Source organism: Lontra canadensis, unplaced genomic scaffold (genome assembly GCF_010015895.1).
Source record: "Lontra canadensis isolate GAN:19392208 unplaced genomic scaffold, GSC_riverotter_1.0 scaffold231, whole genome shotgun sequence".
Classification (NCBI taxonomy): Eukaryota; Metazoa; Chordata; class Mammalia; order Carnivora; family Mustelidae; genus Lontra; species Lontra canadensis.
This window is the reverse complement of record NW_022631225.1, coordinates 118,732-135,641: the sequence shown is the minus strand read 5'-3', so window position 1 is coordinate 135,641 and position 16,910 is coordinate 118,732.

The window sequence follows — 16,910 nt, the reverse complement described above, 5'->3', positions numbered from 1 at the left end:
CTGGATTTTTCAATTTTTTTGAGGGAGGCTTGGATGGCTATGTATTTCCCCCTTAGGACCACCTTTGCTGTATCCCATAGGTTTTGGACCGAAGTGTCTTCATTCTCATTGGTTTCCATGATTTGTTTAAGCTCTTCTTTGATCTCCTGGTTGATCCAAGCATTCTTAAGCAAGGTGGACTTTAGCTTCCAGGTGTTGGTGTTCCTTCGGAACTTTTCCTTCTGATTGAGCTCCAGTTTCAAAGCATAGTGATCTGAGAATATGCAGAGAAAAATCTCAGTCTTTTGGTATCGGTTGAGTCCTGATTTGTGACCCAGTATGTGGTCTATTCTGGAGAATGTTGCATGCGTACTCGAGAAGAAGGAGTATTTTGTTGTTCGAGGGTAGAATGTTCTGTATATATTGATGAGGTCCACCTGGTCCAAAGCGTCATTCAATGCTCTTGTTTCTTTATTGATTTTCTGCTTGGATGATCTATTACTGAGAATGGCATGTTATGATCTCTTACTATTAATGTATTCATATCGATATGACCCTTTTTTTTATTTGACAGATAAAGATCACAAGTATTCAGAGAGACAGGCAGAGAGAGAGAGAGGAGGAAGCAGCCTCCCTGCTGAGCAGAAAGCCTGATGTGGGACTCGATTCTAGGGTCCTGGGATCATGACCTGAGCCGAAGGCAGAGGCCTTAACCCACTGAGCCACCCAGGCACCCCTCAATATGAGTCTTCATCTTGATTAACAGTTGTCTTATCTAGTTGGCTGTTCCCGTATTGGGGGCATAAATATTTACCATTGTTAGATCTTCTTGGTGGATAGACCCTTTAAGCATGATGTAGTGTCCTTCTGTATCTCTGATTACAGTCTTTAGTTTAAAATCTAATTTATGTGGTATGAGAGTCGTTACCTTGTCGTGGCCAGTGCGACGACACGAGCAGGGTCGAGAGGGTAAGAGCATGGAGAGAGAATAAGACTTGTAAAGAAATGAGGACAGGAGGGACACATTGGATGATGTCCAAGCAGTGCCAATTTTATTCAAGGCTGTGAGGCATTATACGGCTAACAGAAACAATTATAAGGAAGTATCTATTTTCGGTTGATTGCTCATACACACGTAACATTCACATGAAACCCCTCAAGCTTTTACGAAGCCCATTTCCCAAGCACTGGTAGCGGATCTTCTGACACCAGTAACTTTTGTCTACTTAGCTAATCTTTAACTAGCAATTCACAAGCTTACAGTGGTGCAATTTATAATCCATGCAAGTACAGGGTAATCTTGTAACAGTTAAATGTGCAACCCAGTTTTGCCTCTAATATGTGCAGGCAGTCACATCAGTGAGTCTTAGGGTCCATAGCTCAGGCTCTTTCTCAAGCGCAACTCAACTGATATTCAGGAGGCATGAGTCAGGGCCTGGTTTGATCCCTCACCTCTAGCTGTGTCCGTGGCTGCCTACACTACCCCAGCTTTCCTTTGAGGCCTATTGGCATGAAAGATGGTTCTCCATCCCTTCACTTTCAGTCTGGATGTATCTTTAGCTTCAAAATGGGTCTCTTTAGACAAAATATGGATAGGTTCTGTCGTTTTACCCAATCTGCAACCCTGTGCTGTTTTATGGGCACATTTAGGCCTTTCATGTTGAGAGTGATTACTGAGAGATACATTTTTATTGAATCGTGTTACCTATGAAGTCTTCGTTCCTATAGATTGTCTCCATGTATTTATGTTCAATGGTATTCTTGGGTTTTTTCCTCTTTTATAGAACCCCCCTTAACATTTATTGCAGTGTCAGCTGGGTGGTCACATATTCTTTTAAACCTTGCTTGTCTTGGAAGCTCTTTATCTCTCCATCTATTTTGAATGTCAGTCTTGCTGGATAAAGTATTCTTGGCTGCATGTCCTTCTCATTGAGTGCCTGAATACATCTTGCCATCCCTTTCTGGCTTGCCAGGTTTCTGTGGACAGGTCTGATGTTATTCTCATGGGCTTTCCTCTGTACATCAGGAATCTCTTCCCCCTAACTGCTTTCAAGATCTCCTGTCTAAAATTATAATTCATCATTTTCACAATCAGGTGTCTGGAGGTCTTTCTAGATTCTATGATCTTTTGAGTGGGGGAGGATCTATCTGCATCTATGACAGGAATGCTGATTCCATTTGCCAAATTGGGATAATTTTCCTGGAGAACTTGTTCCACTATATCTTCTAGTCTTCTTTCTTTCTCCTCCTCCTCAGGGATTCCAGAAATTCTGACACTGGAACATTTCATGGCATCATTTATTTCCTTAATTCTGTTTTCATGGCTTCTAAGCTGTTTGTTCCAGGCCTCTTCCTGATCCTTTTTCTCTCAGTTTGTCCCTAGATCACTAATTCTTTCTTCTTCTCAGTTACCCTAGCTGTTAGAGAATTTAGATTAGATTGGAGCTCATTGAGAGCATTGTTAGCATCATCCCTGTTGGCTTTCACTTCTACCTTAATCAATTCCATTTTGTCAGTAATGGTTTTCTCTAACCTAGCCCTTGCCTGGATAATTGTTAGCCTGAATTCCCTTTCCGAACTACTGTTTATCCATATCCAATAGCTCTGGTGGAGAGGGCACAGTCTCTGAATATTTCCTCTGATGGGCATTCCTCCTCCTAGTCATTTTGGTGATAGATGGCTGAAGGGATGTGTAGCTGAATGTATCACCTGTGATCCAGGCAAGGTGCATCCCTGAACGCTTCTGAGCTATCGAGAGTCTCCACGAAAGATAAAGAAAAAAGAAAAAAAGAGAGAGAAAGAGAGAGACACGAAAAATTGAAAGAAAAACAAAAGAGAATAACCAGCCCAAATGGCCCCCAAAGGTAAGATTTATAAAGTATACAAACAAAATCAGACCAAAAAAGACCAACAAAACTAAATGACAAGAAAAAAATAGATCCCAGCCAAAATGAACCCCAAGTATAAGATTTATATACTACCAGAACAAAAACAAATACACAGAAACACTGACAGAAGAAAAAGATTGGAGGGTGGTTATAAATTCTCAGTGTGGGCAAGGATGGTTATATTGATTCTTCCTGGGTGTATCTTGATATCTTTGTTAAAGGACTCAACTTTCCCATGATAAAGGGGTATTAAAACTGATTTATATATAGGGTTAGTATTGATTGGGTAAAGAAGATTACCTTGAAGGTTAACTCTATATTAAAATTTAAAAAATAGAAAAGGAAAAGAAAAACACAGGTATATGTATGAAAAAAAAAAGTTCAAGTTAAAAGGTTAGTATGGAATTTGTTGTACTGAACATCTCATTGTGATGATAAATAGGTTAAAAATTATTAAAAAAAATAAAAGAATGAAAATAGTGGGAATGAATTAAAAATAAAAGTTGCATCTATGAAGTATACAAGTTTTAGGGCAATACTGGGAGTTTAATATCTTCCTTTTCCCCTCATATAGGGTTTTTACAATTTTATGGGGACACTGTGTTGGTTGTCATCTCATTTTTTTTTTTTTTGGCTAGCTCTCTAGGGGAGATATCTGCTGGATTGTTTTTCAGGCAGTCTTGCTTGGGTTGACTCTTCCTGCCCCCTATAAAGGGGCTGGGCTCTGAGGAACCTGGTTTTCAGGCTTTTGTTCTCTGGAGGGTTTTTTTTTTCCCCCTTTGGTAGCATTTGGTGGTTCTTCAGAGGTTTAGAGGAAAGCAAATTGCGCCCAGACCTCTGTCTCAGATAGAAGCCTCAATCTGTTCCCCTCTAGGAGGTCCAGAGCACATAGACCCCCCTCTGCCACCCCTCACAAGCCAAGCTCATCCCCAGCCACCATCTCAGGTGTTGCAGGAGCTCGCACTTGTTTCTGCACCCTAATGCTACTATAACCATGAGAATATCAGCCCGGAGAGCTCATTTCCAGTGACTACCTTTGCCGGGCTGCTGTCTGGGCAGGTCCAGACAGCCGGAGAGATCCCAAGCAGAGACAGCATGACGATTTTCATGTTGGCCTGGGCTGGGAGTGCTCAGACTCTTGGTTGGTCATAAGACCACCAGCCAGAGCCTGCATGGACCTCTCTTAGGGGAGGGTGTGGAGATGGCTCAGGCCCCCACTGTGCAGTGTGGGTAGAGTGCAACAAGCTCCAGTTCTAGAGAGCACTGGCTGGCGTGCACCTGTACTCTCTCACGTGTGCCAGTGGCTCAGGGACCATGGCCTGGATGCTTCACCACACTCTCTCAGGCATTGTGCTGGCTGGTGGGAACCATCTTGCTTCAGTGGGCTTAAGCCCATTCCCATAGCTGCCCCATTCCACCAGTTGCCCCGTAAGATCTTTTGCTCTTTTTGAGTGCTTTTAACCAGACTCCACATTAATGCTGGTCCCCAATCACAGGACACTCTCGCATTGGGGTATTTCTTTCCAAAGGGTCACTTTGGGATGATCTCTCCCCCACCTCTTTATCCTCCAAAATCAGTCCCGTCATTCAAACACCACTGCTTAAACTCATCACTGACATCCTCTGCCCCCAAAGATATCCAGAAGGGTATAAGCCTGCATCTCAGGCTGATTTCATGCATGTTCAGAGTGGTCTGATAGATAATAAGCTCACTTTAGGGGACTGGTTGAAACAGCATCTCCTACTTCTCTGCCATCTTGCCCCCTCCTACAATTTACACTTTCAATAATATCTGTATCAAAATATCATTGACAGTTTTCACAGCACTGGAACAAAAAATCCTACAATTTGTTGGAGCCCAAAAAGACATCAAATCACCAGGGAAATGATGAAAAAGAAAAAAAAATGCTGGGGCCTTCACAATGCCTGATTTTAAGCTATATTACCAAGCCATAGTCATCAAGAGAGTATGGTCCTGGAATAAAATCAAACACATAGATCAATGGAAAAAAACAGAGACCCTAGAAATGGACCCTCAATTCTATGGTCAACTACTTTTTGACAAATCACAAAAGAACATCCAATGGAAAAAAGACAGTCTTTTCCATAAATGGTTCTTGGAAAATGAGACAACCACATGCAGAAGAATGAAACTGGACCATTCTCTTACACTACACACTAACATAAACTCCAAATGGATGAAGGACCTCAATGTGAGACAGAAATCCATCAAAATGCTAGAGAACACAAGTAGTAACCTCTTCGACACCGCCCACAGCAACTTCTTTCAAGACACCTCTCAAAGGCAAGGGAAACAAAACCAAAAATTAACTTTTGGGACTTCATCAAGATAAAAACCTTTTGCACAATGCAATAAACAGTTAACAAAATTAAGAGAGAGTCCACAGAATGTGAGAAGATATTTGACATTACAGAAAAAAGGCTGGTATCCAAGACCTATAAAGAACTTATCAAACTCAACACCCCCCGAAAAAATAAATAAATAAATAAATACAGTCAAGAAATGGAAAGAAGACAAGAACACTTTTCCAAAAAGACTTAGAAATGGCTGACAGACACAAGAGAAAATGTCCAACAACACTATCCATCAGGGAAATACAAGACAATACCATAATGAGATATCACCTTACACCTGTTAGAATGGCCAAAATCAACAGAACAGGAAATAAGTGTTTGCAAGGATGTGGATAAAGGGGAACCCTCTCACACTGTTGGTAGGAATGCAAGCTGGTATAGCCACTCTGGAATACAGTATGGAGTTTCCTCAAGTAGTTAAAAATAGAGCTACCTTTTGACCCAATTGCACTACAGGGTATTTATCCCTAAGATACATCTGTAGTGAAAAGAAGGGGCAACTTGCACTCCAATGTTCATAGCAGCAATATCCACAATAGCCAAACTACGGAAGGATCAGAGATACCCTTCTAAAGATGAATGGATAAAGAAGATGTGGTCCATATACCCAATGGAATATTATTCAGCCAAGATAAAGGATGAATACTTACTAATTACATCGATGTGGATAGAACTGGATGGTATCACTCAAAGTGAAATAAGTCAGTCAGAGAAAGACAATCATCACATGGTTTCAGTAATATGTTGAATAGAAGATACAGGGCAGAGGATCATAAAGGATAGGAGGAAAAAGTGAAAGGGAAGAAATCAGAGAGAGAGAGAGACAATCCATAGGAAACTTTTACCTCTGAGAAACAAAGTGAGGGTTACAGAAGGGAGTAGGTGGAGATATGGGGAAGCTGGGTGATGATTAAGGAAGGCATGTGTTATAATGAGCACTGGGTGTTATGTGCAACTAATGAGCCATTGAACACTGCATCAAAAACTGATGATGTATCATAATTGACTGATTGAACATAATAATAGAAAGTCCTTGTTCCCGTGATCTGTTTAGATCTTTGGTTAGATGGTCTGTCCATTGCTGTGAGTGGGGTGTTAAATATCCCTACTATTATTGTACTATTATCAATGTGCTTCTGCATTTTGATATTAATAATTTATAATCTTGACTGCTCCCAGGTTAGGGGCATAAATATCTACAATTTATAGAACTACTTATAGGCTAAACATTTTCATTATGATATAGTGCCCTTCTTCATATCTTTTTTTTTCATTTATTTTTAAATGTTTTAATTTATTTTCAGCTTAACAGTATTGTTTTCGCAACACACCCAGTGCTCCATGCAATCTGTGCCCTCTACAATACCCATCACCTGGTTCCCCCAACCTCCCACACCCCGCCCCTTCAAAACCCTCAGATTGTTTTTCAGAGACCATAGACTCTCATGGTTCACCTCCCCTTCCAGTTTCCCTCAACTCCCTTCTCCTCTCTGACGCCCCTTGTCCTCCATGCTATTTGTTATGCTCCACAAATAAGTGAAACCATATTATAATTGACTTTCTCTGCTTGACTTATTTCACTCAGCATAATCTCTTCTAGTCCCATTCAAGTTGCTATAAAAGTTGGGTATTCATCCTTTCTAATGGAAGCATAATACTCCATAGTGTATATGGACCACATCTTCCTTATCCATTTGTCCATTGAAGGGCATCTTGGTTCTTTCCACAGTTTGGCGACCGTGGCCATAGCTGCTATAAACATTGGGGTACACGTAGCCCTTCCTTTCCCTACATCAGTATCTTTGGGGTAAATACCCCTTAGTGTAATTTCAGGGTCATAAGGAACCTCTATTTTTAATTTCTTGAGGAATCTCCACACTGTTCTCCAAAGTGGCTGCACCAACTTGCATTCCCACCAACAGTGTAAGAGGGTTTCCCTTTCTCCACATCCCCTCCAACACATGTTGTTGCTAATTTTTGGCCATTCTAACTGGTGTAAGGTGGTATCTCAATGTGGTTTTAATTTGAATCTCCCTGATGGCTAGTGATGATGAACATTTTTTCATGTGTCTGATAGCCATTTGTATGTCTTCATTGGAGAAGTGTCTGTTCATATCTTCTACCCATTTTTTTATATGATTGTCTGTTTTGTGTGTGTTGAGTTTCAGGAGTTTTTTATAGATCCTGGATATCAACCTTTTGTCTGTACTGTCATTTGCAAATATCTCCTCCCATTCCATGTGTTGCCTCTTTGTTTTGCTGACTGTTTCCTTTGCTGTGCAGAAGCTTTTGATTTTGATGAAGTCCCAAAAGTTTATTTTCGCTTTTGTTTCCTTTGCTTTTGGAGACCTATCTTGAAAGAAGTTGTTGTGGCTGATATCGAAGAGATTACTGCCTATATTCTCCTCTAGGATTCTGATGGATTCCTGTCTCACGTTGAGGTCTTTTATCCATTTTGAGTTTATCTTTGTGGACTGAGTAAGAGAATGGTCGAGTTTCATTCTTCTACATATAGCTATCCAGTTTTCCCAGCACCAATTATTGAAGAGACTGTCTTTTTTCCACTGGATATTTTTTCCTGTTTTGTTGAAGGTTATTTGAACATAAAGTTGAGGGTCCATATCTTGGCTCTCTACTCTGTTCCACTGGCCTGTGTGTCAGTTTTTATGCCAGTACGATGTTGTCTTGGTGATCACAGCTTTGTAGTAAAGCTTGAAATCAGGTAACGTGATGCCCCCAGTTTTATTTTTGTTTTTCAACATTTCCTTAGTGATTCGGGTTCTCTTCTGACTCCATACAAATTTTACGATTATTTGCTCCAGCTCTTTGAAAAATACCTGTGGAATTTTGCTCGGAATGGCATTAAAAATATAGATTGCACTAGGCAGTATAGACATTTTAACAATGTTTATTCTTCTGATCCAAGAGCATGGAATGGTCTTCCATCTTCTTGTGTCTTCTTCAATTTCTTTCATGAGTGTTCTGTAGTTCCTTGAGTACAGATCCTTTACCTCTTTGATTAAGTTTATTCCCAGGTATCTTATGGTTCTTGGTGCTATAAACTATAAACTACCAAAATTGCACCAGGAAGAAATTGACAACCTGAATAGACTGTTATCTAGTAACGAGATTGAAGCAGTGATCAAAAACCTCCCAAAAAACAAGAGCCCAGGACCTTACTGATTCTCTGGGGAATTCTACCAGACTTTCACAGAAGAAATAACGCCTATTCTCCTGAAGCTGTTTCAAAACACTGAAGCAGAAGGAACATTTCCAGATTCTTTCTATGAAGCCAGCATTGCCTTGACTCCCAAACCAGGCAAGGACCCTACCAAAAAGGAGAATTTCAGACCAATATCACTGATGAATATGGATGATAAGATTCTCAACAAGATCCTAGCAAACAGGATCAAACAGCATATTAAAAAGATTATCCACCATGACCAGGTACGATTCATTCCTGGGCTAAAAGTATGGTTCAACATGCACAAATCAATCAATGTGATAGAACAAATTAATAAGAGAAGAGAAAAGAACCACATGGTCCTCTCAATTGATGCAGAAAAAGCATTTGATAAAATCCAGCATCCGTTCCTGATTAAAACGGTACAAAGTATAGGGATAGAGGGAACATTCCTGAACTTCATCAGATCTATCTATGAAAGCCCACAGCAAATATCATCCTCAATGGGAAAAACCTCACAGCCTTCCCGCTGAGATCAGGAACATGACAAGAATGCCCTCTCTCACCACTCTTGTTCAACATAGTATTAGAAGTCCTAGCAACAGCAATCAGACAACAAAGAGAAATAAATGGTATCCAAATTGACAATGAAGTAGTCAAACTCTCTCTCTTTGCAGATGACTATAATTGAAACACATAAAGAAATGGAAAAAACATTCCATGTTTTTCCATTCTCAATAAAGCAGGAAAAAATATCCAACAGAAAAAAGTCCCTTCAGCAGATGGTTTAGGAAAGTTTGACAGCAACATGCAGGAGAATGAAACTGGACCATTCTCTTACACCATACACAAAGATAAACTCAAAATAGATGAAAAGCCAGAATGGGAGTCAAGAATTCATCAAAGTCCTAGAGAAGAATGCAGGCAGCAACCACTTTGATCTCAACCACAGGGACTTCCTGATAGTCACGTTTCCAAAGGCAAGACAAACAAAGGGACAATGACCGATGGGACTTCATCAAGATGAAGAGCTGCCCAGCAACGGAAACAGTCTGCAACGCTAAAGGCAACCTCAGAGTGAGAGAAGATATTTGTAAATGCCTTATAGATAAAGGGTTCCTATCCAAGATCTACAAAGAACTTAACAAACTCAACGCCTTAAAACACCCAAATAATCCAGGCAGGAAATGGGTAGAATACACAAATAGATATTACTCCTCAGAAGACAGACAAATGGCTAACAGACGCAAGAAAAACTGTTCAATATCACTTGGCATCAGTAAAAAAAGAAATCAAAACTACAATGAGATACGACCTCACCCTAGTCAGAAGGGCTAAAAATATTGAGTTGGAAACATTGTTTGGCAGGGATGTGAAGAAAGAGTAAACCTTTTGCACTGTTGCTGGGAATGCAAGCTGGTACAGCTACTCTGGAAAACAGTAAGGAGTTTCCTCAAGACGTTAAAAATAGACCTACTCTACAACCCAGCAATTCCACTACTAGGTATTTACCCCATAGTACAGATGTAGTGAAAAGAAGGGGCACATGCACCCTAATGTTCACAGCAGCAATATCTATAATAGACTGTGTCAGGAGCTCAGATGTCCTTCAACAGATGAATGGATAAAGAAGATGCAATTCATATATACAACGGAATATTGCTCAGCCTCCAGAAAGGATGAAGACCTAACATTTGCATCAACATGGATGGAAGTAGGGGGTATTATTGTAAGTGAAATGAGTCAGGCAGAGAAAGATAATTATCACATGGTTTCCCTCATATGTGGAATATAAGGAATAGTGCAAAGGACAATAGGGGAAGGGAGGGAAAACTGAATGGGAATAAATCAGAGAGTGAGACAATCCATAAGAGACTCTGGACACGGAGTCACATGTTGAGGGTTCAGAAGGGAGGGAGATGGGGGGTGGGGTAAGACGGTGATGTATATTAAGGAGGGCACATGATCTAATGTGCACTTGGGGTTAATGCAACTAGTTAATTATTGAACACTACATCAAAAACCAACGATGTAAAAGAAAAACTAATGATGTACTATGCATTCAATAATTGAACTTAATAAAAAAAAGATTAATACCTAAAAGCTACAAAGAGTTTACCAAACTCAACACCCCAAAATCAGTTAATCTGTCAAGAAATGGGGAGAACACAAGAAAAAACATTTATCCAAAGAAGACATACAAATGGCCAAGAGAGACATGAAAAAATACTCCACATCATTCAGCATCAGGGAAATACAAATCAAAACCACAATATGATAAGACAACACAGGTGAGAATGGCTACAATGACAAGACAGGAAACAACAAATATTGACAAGGATGTGGGAAAGGGGAACCCTCTTGCATTATTGGTGGGAATTTGACCTGGTGCAGCCACTCTGGAAACAATATGTCGGTGCACATCCCAGAGCTCAGGACACCCTGGGAAGTAAGACCATGGATGACAGGTAGTGTCTCTGGAGGAAAGCAGGAATATGGTTACTTGGGGCCCTCAGGGCCCCCTGACCATGAGTCCCAGCCACAGATGTGGGTGCAAAAAGAAGCTGGGAAGTGACAGGTTCCTGTAGGGCTCTGCAGTGTCCATTATTGTGAACAAACCCATGCTTAGGGCTCCTCTGTATTCTTGCCTCTGAGTCACAATTTCCCTTATAGCCCCACACTCTCGGGAATAGTTCAGGTACCCCTGATCTTTCATTGATTCAGTGATTACAAGAAGCTAAAGAACACAAATGATCTTATTTACGTCCTCTCCATTTAAAGATGTGATCCTGCTTATGTAATGACTTAGGTTTCAAAGATATATTCCATGGGCTGTTATAGGGGAAGATCTGCTCCAGATCTTACACAAAATTATACAGCAACCAATATCTACAAGGAGGCATTACCACCCTAAATGGAAACTGTGCTTATTCATAAAAAAAAAAAAAACCTAACACATATCCTTACTTGGGTGTCAACCCAAAGTTGACACCAAAATATTCTTTCATCATTAAAATATGATTTTAGAAACAATGACAATTATGGACATTCCATTTTATGTGTTCATAATGATATGATTCCTCTCTAATGTCTTTTTAAATAATATAGACTAATCTAAGTATCCATCTGTCATCTATCTGTTCTATGCTCATTCGATCTCTATTTGAAGTCTATTCATCTATCTCAGCATTTATCCTCTTGCTGCAGGTTTTGCAGGAATATGAACACAAGTCCCACAATCTCTTATTAGACCTCTAATGTTTAGATCCTAATAATCTATGGGTCATTAACACCATTTCCTTCAGGGTAGTATTTGAGTGTCATTAACTCCATGCCTGAATTAATGATCATCTCTGTGCTGCATAAGAGAAAATTTACCCACTTTTCTTTAAAGCAAGATCCTCCTCCCAGAGATAACAGGCCCCTGTGTGTGGTGGATTTCTCAGGACCAGGGAGGCACCCTCCAAACATAGGAACAGAATAGGCGCTTTGTGTTGGTGTCCATGCACTTGAGGACAAAGATATCACTTACAGGTTTTGCAGACATCTTCACAGACAAAGCCAATCAGAAGAGACCATTAGGTTCAAAGGTCTCCAGACGCACCCATGCCGTGCAGGTAGTTGTTCATTTGGAAAGCTGTAGCTACAAAGTGTGGATCCCATTAAGTATCTTTTTGAAAAATAGTTTAGATTAAAATGAATTTTGAATCACTCGTTTATTCAACATTTATTCTTATGCTCAGAAAGTGAGGCCATCTATTGACCTGCTTCCAACACAGCTCATAGACCAAGGGCTCACCCATCCCAGACCAGCATACCTTGTGAGTTCAACAAAGAGATACTCACAGGTGGTCCTGGAAGGTCCAGAGGAGCCTGACTCTGTCCCTGTCGACTTCCGAGGACAGGCTCCTTCCCACACATGCAAACTTTTCCTCAACCTCTAGGGTAAAATCCACTCTCAGGCAGTAGGAGCTCACAGCTCTCTCTTCAGACAGGGTAAGGTCTCTGGGGAAAGCAGAGCTGTGGTCTGGAGGAAAATGAGTTTCTAGGCCCTTCTCTGTGTCTGGTGACAGCTCCCCAAAGAGATGGTCCAGATGTCAGACATGGCACCATTGGGATGGTTGTGAGTGTCATGAGTGATGGGTACTTGTGCCCAGGTGTCCTGTCCCAGGTGCTGCTTCAGGAGTCAGGCTCATGACTGGTGAGGTACCGAGAGACCCTGCACCTCATGATCACCATCTCCGGATTCTCCATGTCATGCAGTAATTTCTGGTGGCTCTGAATCCACCAACCCTAAGTGACTGGGTGCAGTGAGTTGGTTTATAAATCATAGGTAAAGCACACATGACACTCCATCGAACAAGAGCTACATGTACATCTCCAGAGTCACATCCAAGAACGAGTTCTTGCAGCTGACTGATCTCAGTGCCACCAAGGTCCTGGCCATGTTTTACTGGTAGAGACATAGTGAGGGAGTGTCAGTGTGAGCCCAGACCCAAACCTCCCTGCAGGGACACAGGAGAGGCTGGGCTGCAGGAACAGTCAGGACACCAGTGGGCGCTTGGGTCACCAGGGGGCGCTTGGGTCACCAGGGGCACTCAGGACACCAGGGGGCTCTAAGACCCACCAAATACAGGGTAGGTCTAGCTGCTGGTGAAGAAGGTGAATTCTCTTCCTTCTCAACTAGAAAAATATGTACTGGGCTTGAGGGGATGTGGATTTGTACAGGTTCTGATATTATAGTATTTTAGTATTTATTTATTTAGTATTTCAGTATTTTAGTATTGTATGTTATAATCATTGAGTTTCAAGGTGAAATAATTTTTACACTAAAATATATTTTATGTGTTCTCTGGAAATAAAAGATGAAAAATATATATTCCAAAGAAATAATAATGTGCAACTATTTCTTCTTATCCTTCCAGATTTTATGAATATTTATTGATATTTCTAACTTCAAAGCAATTGGATATTAATATATAACTATTAATAAATGCATAGTTTAAAAATATCTAGAGTGATCTATATAAAATATTTTAATGAATATTATTATTAAATATTTTAATACTATTTAATACTCTTAAACACCCTTATTAAATTTCTCAATTAAATACTTCTATAAATAGTTCCTAAATAATAAAATTGAATGATGGACAAAGTATCAGTATTTGGGATTATCCTTAACTGACTTCAATATATCACATACTATACATGAATTAATTTTTCATTTTTCACTTCAAATGTAGTCATTCATTAGACTGCTCTTGACAAAATCAGTATTGCTCTGTGTTTTGGAAAGATGACATCGTCTTGAGACTCTAATCTTCACTCTTTCTTCTTCAATGCTTTAAGAATCGCCCCCAGGATGAGCAGAACCTGTCTTTCCCCATTGGTGTCCAAGGACCTGGGGTCTCTCCCTTCTTAGATCTCATGATCTTTTCATCATCACCTCACTCCTCATTATCCTCACCCAGCTCTTGCCCCAAACACACATCATGACACTTCATTCATGAACTTTGTTAGCCCTTCATATGTCTGACACATTTTGGCACTTACAAGCCACAAGAACATACCAGAAGCTCCATGTATTAGTCATAGTTCTCCTGAGGAAAGGAACACATAGCCCACTGCATATATCACTGAAGAGTATGAGAAATCCCATGATCTACTATCACAATGTGGAGACCCAGGACAGCCAGGGATGTAATTCTCATCAGATTCTCAATGGGGTCTAGTCAGAGATCCTGGGGACCTGAAAGTGTAGCTGCATCCAAGGGCAGGAGGTGACCAGTGTCCCTGCTCAAGCATGCACACAGGAAGTAAACATGAGGGAATTCCTCCTCCCTGAGCCTTTTATTCCACTCAGAACCTTAATGGATTGGATGACGCCCACATACAGAGAGACCATGGATGCAAATGCCAGTCCATTCCAGAAACAACATCATAGAAACCCAGAGAAACAATGTTCAATCCTCTTAACCATGTCCCTGTCACACTGACGCATTGAGTTAACCAACAACCGTCAACATCCCATAAACTGGGCCTCCATACTCATTGCCTTAATCACACTCATTCTGCAAACAAAGAAAATAACATAGTCACAATTTCACCATATATGATACAAGTATCTTGCATACAAACAAAACTATCTAAAACCTTCCCCAGAAGAGGAGGTGAAACTCTTCAGTGGTGTTTTCTCTTCTCATTGATATCATTCAACTGAAATATTATGATGCATAATTAAGAATTCTTAAATGCAATGATATAAAGTCAATACATCTTGTGTTACATGGCAAAGAAAAAGACAGGAAACAAAACAAAAACATACACATATTAAAAAAACAAGGAGGACATAAGCATGATAGCTAAGGTCCTCATTTCTGTAACTGGAAAAGACTGAAAACTGGGATATAGAGCTGCTTTCATACTCTACCAACGATGTATTTTCCCTGTTGTCAGCCAAATCTTCAAGCTGTGCCAGGCCATTACCTGACAGGATGACCAACATCTTCATTCCAGAAGGATCTTGAATTTGCTTCAAATTTGCAAGATGTTGCCACTGAATTAATGCTGTAATCCTGCCTTCATGAGGGAAATTCTGTCATATAAATCAGGTGCTCCAGGGAGGTGGAGAATGTGATAAGACAAGTGAGTTCCCTCTGAGGAACTAACTGAAGATTTTGGAGGGGACTGGGGTAGGAGGTTGCTTGAGCCTGGTAGTGGATATTGTGGAAGGCACATATTGCAGGGAATACTGGGCGTGGTGCATAAACAATGAATTCTGGAACACTGAAAAGAAATTTTAAAACTGAATACATTTAAAAAAAAATAAATAATTTTTCAAAGACTAGTGAGTTCCACCTGTAACTGGTGTCTGAATATCATACAGAAACAAATGTGAAACTGGTTCAACTTTTTCTTCCCCTCTGAAGTAACTGTATGGCTCTCCCCATGAGGCCATATATGTAGGTTTGGAGAGAGAAATCAGTCCAGCAGGATGGGAGATCATGGGCATGTAGAAAATTCTTCATGTGACTTATTTTTGTCTTCAGGATCTCTTCAGACACCATCATTTCTTCCATCGGCTGATGGAGTATCAGTGTACATGCTCCACTTTATGGCTTGGACATTCAAATAACACCCACTTCAAGATGGACAGCTCAATTTCCATAGCAACCTAGTGACTCTTCCTAAGATCTAGGAACAGGCTTCCAGTTATTTATTAAAAGAAGAATCATGATCTGCAAAGAATGGCAGGGCTTTCTTCCAAAACTTTAAAGTCCAAGACTGATTTACCAATAGGCATCTGCCACAGCTCTTAACAACTCGTGCAGCACAAACTGGACGTGGGAATGGGCATGGACTGAACTTCACCATCCCTACATCCTCTATATCCATGATGATAGCACTAATCATAGCAGATCTTCAAGGAGCATGTAACAGCATAATGTCCTATTCTAGAAAGAGGTAATTATATACATCAGTATGTTCATCCTCACAAGATACTACTACACCTGCACTAAAAATGCCTACAATACAGAAAGGCAGGCAATACCATATGCCAACAAGCATGTACATAATGGAGGGTTATTATTCATTTCCAGCTGAAATTTCACCTGCAAAAAGAACTTGTGTAATTAGATCCCATGGTAAGACAGACTGAGAAGTCCCAGGCTCCGTCCTCTACAAGCTGGTGGAGATGGTGCAGTAAATAATTTTGAGTCTGTTGGATGGAGAACCAGGGAATCCCTTGGTGTATTGCTCAGTCCAAGAGTAGGAAAGTAAAAGAGTAGATGAGCAGTTCAGGCAATGATATTGAAATAAAAGGGTGATTTACTCCTTCTTATGCCTTTGTTCTCCAGGTTCTCAGTGGGTTAGAGAATACTCACCTTCACTCGGAAAGGAAATCTGTTACACAGTAGGGATCCAATGCTAATCTCACCTAGAAGCATACTGACTCCTATGGAAATCCAAGGTTTCTGTGCAAGACTTGTAGACTCAGGCAGGTCTGTGCCTCTCTGTACTGTGGGGGATTGACTTCTCTGTGACCTCAACTTTCTAAGGAGACCAAGAAATATATCTCCTTTTTTTTAATATCTTCGATATTTTCTTGCTTCAAAGATGGTGTGATAAGTACCCAGTGCTTTATATATTGAGCCTCAAAATGGCACTCTGCTGTTTTATTTCAGAATATCTTAATCTTATTTCCCCTCCTCCTTTGATCCAGTGTTTCTATGAACCCAACTGCTGTTTTAATGTGGAAAGCCCAGTGAATATTATTCAATAAGTATATCATTTTGCCGTAAGTGACTGTTGCCACCTGAGGTCCAGGCACATACTCTCACCCAACAAGTCACAAGGAGAAGAAAACATTTGTCAGCAATGAGACAGTCACTTTGAGCAGGAAGTCAGAGGTGCTCCAAAAGGACGAGAATGGCAGGGATATTGTCAGCAGCGCTCAGTATCCCACTGCAGTGGACATT